Below are 9482 nucleotides of genomic sequence, written 5' to 3' on the forward strand. Positions count from 1 at the left end.
GATCAGGCAAAACTTTGTTAGGCCCAACTGGTAAGGGAGAGGGGTTCTCTATCTTAAGTCTTACTGTCATAACCAATCCCGGATCTTCTCCTGACACATGGAATCTTAATCCCCAGCTCAGGCCCCTACCCCAATTCTGCCATCTCTTTCCAGAGTCTGTAAAGGTTACCTTTAGAGGATTACAGTAAGGGGTTCTGCTGCAGGGTCCATTTGTTATCTGTTTGACCCTAGAGCTTATGGAAGAACAGATAGGCCTCTTAGTATGGTTTTTCTTAACCGTAATTAAGTCCCAAGACGAAGAAGGTTTCCACCAGGCGTCTCCAGTAGTCTCACATCCCCATGCCTTACAGTAGAAGAACTCAGGACCCCCACACTCCATTACTTGTGGTTGAGACCTACCTTCCCTAGGGCACACATACAAATTTGCTTCCCGTATTGCACAGCGGGTGAGCGGATTACTGCATCCTGGGCCTGTGCCAGTTCTTCCGACAGTGGGTAAATTAGTTGGGAGATAATCAGGTATATCCCAATTGTCCAGTCCAGCTACTAATTGGCATACATCAGGGGTTAGAGTGGGCCACCATGTCCAGGGTGGGGCACTCTTGGAAATTGACCAGACTACATTCCCAGTTTGTGATATCACCTGCCAAGTTAATTTTGGGGGAGCATGGGGGTTGTTATTCTTTGCCTGAGCTATGCTCACGACGAAGGTGCAGCTTAAGAGGATCCATAGTCTTTTCCAGTTTCCATTCATTTTTTTGGAGTTCAGGGGGTTGCTTTACCTGGGAGGCATGGATCCAAGCAGAGATGCCTTCAACCTTCACTGCTGTAGGGGTCGTTAGGAGCACTAAATATGGTCCTTTCCAACGAGGCTCTAGATTCCCAATTCGGTGCTGCCGTACAAAGACCAAGTAGGTGTCCCCTACTTGGAACTGGTGTGGCACTTGTGAATTTTCAGCCTTATACACCTCTTTTAGTTGTTCCCAGGTCTGGTGTCTCACCACCTCAAGGGCCTTTAGGCGGGCAAACAAAGGTTTAGAAAGAACAGCATCAGGATTATTTATTCCATCTGATTCAGTGAATGGTGGCGGTCCATCACACAAGATCTCATAAGGGGTGAGTTTAAATTTCCCTGGGGTGTTCCTAACTCTGAACAGGGCAAAGGGAAGGAGAGATGTCCAGTCATTCCCGCCGGTCTCTAAGGCTAATTTTGTTAGGGTCTCTTTTATTGTTCTATTTACCCTCTCTACCTGGCCTGAACTCTGGGGTCGGTAAGCACAATAATGTAATTTCCAATTGATCCCCAGTTGGGTGGCCAGTCCCTGGCTTACCTGGCAACAAAGGCAGGTCCATTATCAGACCCGATTACCTTGGGTATCCCAAATCTCGGGAAGATTCCTTCTAGAATCTTCTTAGCCACCACGTTGGCCGTCTCAGCTTTGGTGGGGAAAGCTTCCACCCAGCCTGAAAAGGTATCTATAAAAATTAATAAATATTTGTTACCATGTCTGGCTGGCTTGATCTCTGTAAAATCCACCTCCCAGTAGGCTCCAGGCCTATCGCCCCTGAGCCTCTTGGAGTGCCCTGCATTAACCATAGCACAGGCCTTGCAGTTCTTGGTTATTTCTTCTGCCAAGTCAGAGAGTCCTATAACATAATAGTTGGAGGACTTAACCATATCTTTTAGTTTTTTAGTCCCCAAATGGGTTAGGTAATGTAGGTTGGTAACATATTCATGTCCTTCCTTCTGTGGGAGGACTAGTTGTTTTCCTTCTTCTGTCTCTATTGCCCCACATGGGGCTTCCTTTGTCAGCCTTAATTTCCCCATAACTTGATAGTCCTCGGGGGTGTATTTGAAGTTGGCTTTGTTGGCGTCATACAAATCTCTAGAGTTTTTGACTGCTGGGATCATTGCTCCTTGAGCTGCTTCTTTAGCGGTTAGATCTGCCATCTGGTTTCCTCTAGCCACAGCGTCTCGAGCTTTCTGGTGCCCTGGACAATGTATGATGGCTACCTTCTTTGGTAAACGTATGGCCTCGAGGAGACTTAGAATTTCTTCTTTATTTTGGATGTCTTTTCCTGCAGAAGTTAACAGCCCTCTTTGTCTGTATGTTGCTCCGTGTATGTGGGCAGTGAGTGGCAAAGGCATACCTGCTATCAGTGTAGATGTTGATGGACTTCCCCTCTGCCATCTGTAGAGCTTGTATCAGGGCCACAGGTTCGGCTTTCTGGGCTGACGTCCCTTCAGGGAGGCTGCTGGCCCAGATCACTTGCTTTCCATCCACCACTGCTGCCCCTGCCTTCCGCTTACCCTCAACCACGAAGCTGTTGCCATCTGTGTACCAGTTCAGACTCCCAGGCCAAGGCTGGTCCCTTTGGTCATTTTGAATACCGGTTTCTTCCACCAGAATATCAGCGCAGTGATGAATAGGTGAGGAATTATCAGTCTCAGGCAGTAGGGTAGCGGGATTGAGGACAGCAGGGGGTGCATAGGTCACTCGTTCAGTCAACAAGAGACTCTGATAATGTGTCACACGAGCATTGATCATCCATCGATCCGGAGGCTGTCGAATGATGCTTTCTAGAGCATGGGGTGCCACCACAGTTGTTTGTTGCCCCAAAGTGAGTTTATCAGCGTCCTTAACAAGCCGAGCAAAGGCAGCAACAGCTTTTAGACAAGACGGCCACCCACTGGAAACAGGGTCTAATTTTTTTCATAGGTAAGCGACTGGCCTCTTCCAAGGTCCCAAAGTCTGAGAAAGGACTCCTCTGGCGAACCCTGCTCTCTCATCCACATAGAGAGTAAAAGGTTTGGTTAGGTCAGGCAAAGCTAGAGCTGGGGCCGTTAGTAGAGCCCTTTTAATTTCTTCAAAGGCTTTCTGATGATCTGGGGTCCACATAAAGACTCCCCATTCCTTGGTTAGAGGCTACAACGGGGCAGCCAAGGTTGCAAACCTTGGTATCCACAGCCTGCAGAAGCCAGCAGTCCCCCAAAATTCTCTTACTTTTCTAGGCGTAGTCGGGGTAGGGATCTGGGTTACAGTCTTTTTTCTGGCTTCTGTTAACCATCGCTTTCCATCTCGGAGTACGTATCCCAGATAAGTAACGTCCGTTTGACACAGCTGAGCCTTTTTAGCCGAGGCTCGGTACCCCAACTCACCTCACTCCATTAGCAGTTTCTCAGTCCCTTGACTGCATTCGGACTTAGTAGGTGCTGCCAAAAGGAAATCATCAACATATTGGAGCAAGGTTACCTGGGGATTTTCAGCTCTGAAGGTGGCCAGGTCCCGGTGGAGGGCCTCATCAAAGAGAGTAGGAGAATTCTTGAAGCCTTGGGGTAATCTAGTCCAGGTCAACTGACCCACTATTCCGACGTCTGGATCCCTCCATTCAAAAGCAAAAATAGGTTGGCTGGAATGATGTAATTTTAGGCAGAATAAAGCCTCTTTCAGATCTAGAACAGCATACCACGTCCTGTCTGGTGGGAGCGAGCTGAGGAGATTGTAAGGGTTGGGGACAGTCAGGTGTATGACCTGGACCCTCTTGTTGATTTCCCTTAGGTCTTGTACTGGTCTGTAGTCGTTAGTGCCTGGTTTTTTGACCGGTAACAGGGGAGTATTCCAGGGAGACTGGCAAGGTACCAAAATACCTTGTTGTAGTAGCCTTTGGATGTGAGGCCTGATTCCTTCCCTAGCCTCACGCTCATTGGGTACTGACGTACACCCATAGGGGTGGCACCAGTTTTTAGTCCTACCACTATTGGGGGAACTCTTATTGCCATGCCCATTCCTCCAGTCTCCGCCCAGGCCTTAGGGAACGTTGTCAACCAGCCTTTTATGTCAGAGGTTTTTTTCCTGACTCGGGAGCTCATGTAGTCTATACTCTTCTCCAAGCCTCAGGGCCAATGCCATGGAAGTGGGAGTTTCCCATGTCACCTCCCGTCCAATCCGAGTGAACCTGATCTGGGCTTTTAACTTTGTTAACAAATCTCTTCCCAGTAAAGGCATAGGACACTCAGGAATTACTAAGAAGGAATGAGTCACTTGTCCTCTTCCCAGGTCTACAGTCCGTGAGGTGGTCCATGGGTGTTGTTTCTGTCTAGTTGCCCCAATTACTATCGTCTTTGTATTTTCTAGCTTTCCCAATGGTTGTTTCAGCACAGAGTGCTCAGCCCCTGTGTCCACTAAAAAGTCCATGGGGGTCCCCTCCACAGTTAGGGTTACCCTAGGCTCGGGGAGGGGGTCTGAGCCCCGACCCCTCCATTCATTTTCTTCTAGGGCCAGTACCTTAGGGGCCCTTGCTTTTTTCTTTGGACACTCTCTTGCCCAGTGTCCTCTCTCTTTACAGTAAGCACATTGATCTTTATAAAGAAGGCGCCTTTGTCCGTCATTGCTCACCCTTGGTCTCCTGTTGCCCAGGTCCCCTATCTGTCTAGGTCCTGTCTTTTCCTTTTCTCTTACCACTGCGCCCAAAATTCTAGTCAAATTTCTTTCTTGCCTACGCTCTCTCCGGTTCTCTCTTTCCTCTGCCTCTCGCTTCTCTCTTTCTCGTTTCTCCTCCTCAGTCTCCCGCTTATGAAACACTTTTTCTGCTTCCTTCACCTAATCCTGCAAGGTATAATCTTGCAGCCCTTCTAGCCGTTGTAACTTTTTCTTAATGTCTGATGCTGACTTCCCTATAAAAGCTATAGCTATCGCTGCTCGCTGACCTTCAGAGGTTGGGTCAAAGGGAGTATAACGCCTGTAAGCCTCCATTAAATGTTCAAGAAACACAGATGGCTGTTCGACGGGCCCTTGGAGAACCTCTCTTACCTTAGCCAAATTAGTGGGTCGTCTAGCGCCCCCTCTGAGACCTGCCATGAGAGCCCGGCGGTAGACAGTCAGCCGCTCCCTACCTGCCGCTGTGTTGAAGTCCCAATCAGGCCGGTTAAGGGGAAACCCAGCATCTATTTCATTGGGAAGATTGGTCGGTGCCCCATTTGCTCCAGGAACATTTTTCCGGGCCTCCAACAGGATCCTTTCTTTCTCTTCAGTAGTGAAGAGGACCTCTAAAAGCTGCTGGCAGTCGTCCCAAGTGGGTTGATGGGAGAACATTAAGGACTCCATCAATCCCGTCAGGCTGGCGGGATTCTCTGAAAAGGAGGGGTGGTTAGTTTTCCAATTGTAGAGATCAGCAGAGGAAAAAGGCCAATACTGGAGGGGTTGAAGGTTGGGTGGGTCCGCAGGAGGTCCATAGGCTCGCAGTGGCAGCGCCACTGTCGAATCTGGTCCTCCAGGACCCTGTGCAGGGCTCTGAGTGCGCCGGCTTCGGGTACCTGTCGCAGGCTGCTACTGGCACCAGAATCAGGCATCTAGCGTGGCGGGTAAGGAGGTGGTGGAGGGTTCGGCCACTCAGGGGGCTCCTCTATCTCGGGATAGATTTTAGGAGGAGACGAAGGTTGATTCTCGGGCGGAGCTTTAGGTTGCGGTTTGTGCTCTGACTTTCGGAGAGCCAGGGCTCGGGAGCCTGGCCTCTGTCCTCGAACCCAGGGTTTTACCCAAGGTGGGGGATTCTGGACCAAATCCTGCCATACAGTAATGTATGGCTGTTGATCGGGACGGGATCCGGTCCTTCCTGAAAGACAATGGTTTTAACTTCAAGAATAATGGTTAGGTCAAAAGTGCCCTCTGGAGGCCAGCCAACATCAAGCATCGGCCATTCTGAGGAGCAAAATGTCTGCCATGGTTTTTTCTTAATCTCAACTAACAAATTGTCAGCTCTTGTCCTAACTTCAGTCCAATGGTCCATAGTCAAACTTAGGGGAGTCGTTATAGTCTGTCCCATCGTCAAAGTCAAAACATAAACCAAAGACACAGACAAAAACTAACAGATGTCTGTCTCCACCTAGACAGACAAAACCACTCCAGAAATTCAGACGGCCGGGAGGACAGATAACTTCCCCAATCCAGGAGAACTACCGTACCCTCACCGGCTCCCAGACGGGAATCTCCCAAGCGTCCCTGAGGTTCCCACAGACTTCCTGGAACGTCTTCCACGGTGGCAGTCGGTGATCTCCTACGCACGTCTGCTGATCACACTCTGTCTCCTCCTGAGACCAGAGCTCTTGTCTCTTCCCGAGACACGAGTGACTGCAAAGCTCAGAACCAGATTTCAGACAAAACCACTCCAGTACAATAACAGAAAGACACAGACAAGACAGACAATATGTCTCACCTCCAAGTGGGTCTTCGGAGACGAGGGTGGTCGCAAATCCCGGACGAGCCCCCAAATGTAAGACCTGCCCCCAAAAGGGAAGATCCTCACTCAAGTCTCGGGATGAGCAACCCCCCAAGTACTCATGAGAGACTGTCCTTGCTGCAATCGCTCGAGGTTTATTGACAGGAGCCAGCGCGCTGGGTCCGAGACTCATACCCCACGCAGGGGTAGAGGAGCTTTGACCCCGAATGGCTGGGAATAGGGGGTTTTTAAAGAAAGAAACCACAACCCAAAATACCACAAATACCAGTGAGGGAAGAAACCCCAACCCAAAATACCAAGAATACCAGTGAAGGGTCCCGAGGGAAAACACAAGGGGAAACTCCCTATTCCTTAAGATTGTTTGTAAGATTCTAATCTAACGTTTTATGGCTAGCCTTTTCCTGGAACAGAGTTGCTGAACCAGCTAGCCACCCTATATCCTAGGCCTTATTTTGTCTGCTGAGGGGGTCTTCTTTATCCTGGCCTTTAAGTTGCTGGGAATTGAACTCAGGACCTACTGGAAGAGCAGCCAGTGCTCTTAACCTCTAAGCCATCTCACCAGCCTGATAGTTTTCTTTAGGACAGTTTTTAAACTTGCTGTGTAGCTGAGGTTGGCCTTGAGCTACCACACCCCCTGCCTCCACCCCTGACCATCGTGATCATAAGTATGGGTCACCCTCCCTAGCTATGCACTAGGTTTGGTTTGATTTTTGTTTGTTTGTTTGTTTGTTTGTTTCTTTTTAACAAAGCTGCCTGAGTGCTTAGCAAAGTTTGGGGATCATTGATTTAAGGACCTCTTACTTCTAGGAGCCCCCAAGGCCCTGGGAAGTGCCTTGTCATTTTGAACTTGTAAGTTTACATTATTTTTTACATTATTTTTCTTAAACTGAATTATTTTTCTATACCTAATAAGCTTCAGTCGGCAATAAGTGCAGTCTGACCTTCCCTGTCCTTGAGTGTTCAGTCCAGAGGCTGGTGACTTAGCCAGATGAGCTTTTCAGGAGTGTGACTTGGCTGTAAGACACAGATTTACATCCTCTTATGGTGCTATTATGAGAAACTAAGCCTTTACAAGCCACAGCTGACCCTTCTTGCATCCTTGACTTTATCTTTGGTTAATGACCTTGACAGTGTTTTTTGCAGTACTTTCAGAAGGAACTGAACTGCGTTCGAACACTTGGTTGACTGCAAGTGTCAGGGTTTTACAGTTTCACTGCATGTTATGTTTTATGAATTGGACTGTGTAGTTAAATAACAATTTGTCTCTCAAAGCATTTCCAGTACACAATCTTTGGTAGTAACATGATGGTCTCTTCCTGTGTCCCTGCAGCTCTTCTGCACCTCACTTGGCCCCCACATTTTCTGGAGGAGTTGCATGATGACACTTATGAGACTGATTTAAAACACTACAAAAATGGATTTCAGTGACTTTATTCCACAGGCAAGCAGCCACTTCTGCTGCCCTTGGGGTGGGTTACAGACAGGCTGGCAGTTGAGGAGCTTCCTCTTCTGCCAGGTGTCTCTGGGTGAATTACCTGGCACTCAATGGAGTGAGCATGACACAGCCTAAAGAGGGAAAGTTGGAGCTTTAGGTCTAGAGACCACAGGAGGCTCTCAGTGGCTCTAGCTCATACATTTACTCATGCCATCTACAAAGCACTAGGGCTGGTCTGGGATACCCAGAGGCTTCATTTTCTTGGCCACACTTGGCTGTGAGTTCCCTTGGCCCCTTCTGAATATCAGTTACTTGGCAAGTCATGTCCAGGTTGTGTGTGCATCTGACTTTTAGTGACTGTTGTCCAGTATGCCCCTTGAAGAGACTTGTACTAGAAATGCTACAAAGGAAAATGTCGTGGCCCAGCTTATCTCAGCTTTAACCCACGACAGCCATGAGGTTCTACCTGAGTGGGGGTGTGTGAACTTAGAAGCTTCTAGGAACGCAATGACGATAAAGACCAAACACAGGCATCTTGTCATCTTTAGAGAGCTCTCAGTTCCATGTTTTGGAACTAGAGCCATTAGTTTATTAACCATCTTTTCTGGTGTCCCTTAATATCCTGCTAACACTACGAGGCAGCCATTTCTCTCTTGTTCTCTCCCTTGCCTGCTTCGCTCCTAACCTTCTGTCCTAACTCACATACCACCAGCCCCTTCTCCCAGGTGAGGGCCTATTCAGATGCTAGGCACATACAGATGCAAAATAAGAGACATATTACCCTCAGGCCAGGTAAACAGTAACAGCCTGTGTTAATTAACAATACAATAGTGGGCCGGAGTTTCCTGGCGCCACCGCTGCTGACAGTCAGAACCTGGGGCCCAATATTCGGTCCCACACAGGAAAACAAAAGAAACCCCAACTGTGTTGAATGTGAAGTCCAGTCAATATGCAAAACTCTATGAACTAGAACCCTGCTGTATATATCAGGCAATTCTAGGCCACTGGCTTCCCTTCTAAAAGCATTACAAGTGCTTCATCATATATAACTAGAGTTTCCTCCTCTAGGGAAGAATAAAGGTCAACTAAGTGCTTAGCTACTACCCTCTGTGGGGAATGGCTTGGGCTGTATCGATTTATTTTCCCCACACTGAAGTCTGTAAAGCATCCAAATATCTGGCAGAGCTGGGAAAGTGCCTCATGAGCCTCTTCTAGGTGGATTCTGGGGTTAGGGTTAGCACTGTAGATTGCATTTTCCTGGGCATGAGAAGAGATTCCTTTTCTGTATTTGGTTCTCTGAGACTATTCATCCTTGTCTCCACAAGGCACATTTTCTTCTCTTGGCCCTTCTAAATGGTCACATTTTGCTTCCCTTAGAGTCTTCCTGAATGTCTCGGAGGTCACTGCTCACTCACAGAAACCATGAAGGGAGGCTAATCATGTTGGCTCATTCCCCCTTTTACAAAAGGTGTTAGACCCCCAAAAACTCAAGTATCCGGGTCCCAGGCCACGTTCGAGGTCACCCCAATCACCAGGCGGATTCAAGAGCTTGCTGCAAACTGCACTAGGCTTTATTGTAATTTAACGAGCTAACCCCATGTCAGCTCGGGTCTTTCACCCACCCACCAAGGCGGATGGCTAGAAAAGTCAGTTTGAAGCCGCTGTGCACAGATCTTTATAGGGCAGCATAAGGGGAGTGTCTAGGGGTATGCACAGGCTCAGGATTGATGTGCCTCCAGGCTTGGAGGGCTTGCCCTCTGTTGATTGGTCAACTGGTTGTTATGGCCCATAGGCCCTCCCAGGGTGGTTG

General features: G+C 48.4%; 1 pseudogene; it reads right to left on the reverse strand.

Annotated features, from left to right (window-relative positions):
- Positions 1-3833: 3833 nt before the first annotated feature.
- On the reverse strand, positions 3834-5823 carry LOC113836302 (annotated as a pseudogene).
- Between the last annotated feature and the right edge of the window lie 3659 nt (positions 5824-9482).

This window comes from Cricetulus griseus, chromosome 9 (assembly GCF_003668045.3).
Source record: "Cricetulus griseus strain 17A/GY chromosome 9, alternate assembly CriGri-PICRH-1.0, whole genome shotgun sequence".
Lineage (NCBI taxonomy): Eukaryota > Metazoa > Chordata > Mammalia > Rodentia > Cricetidae > Cricetulus > Cricetulus griseus.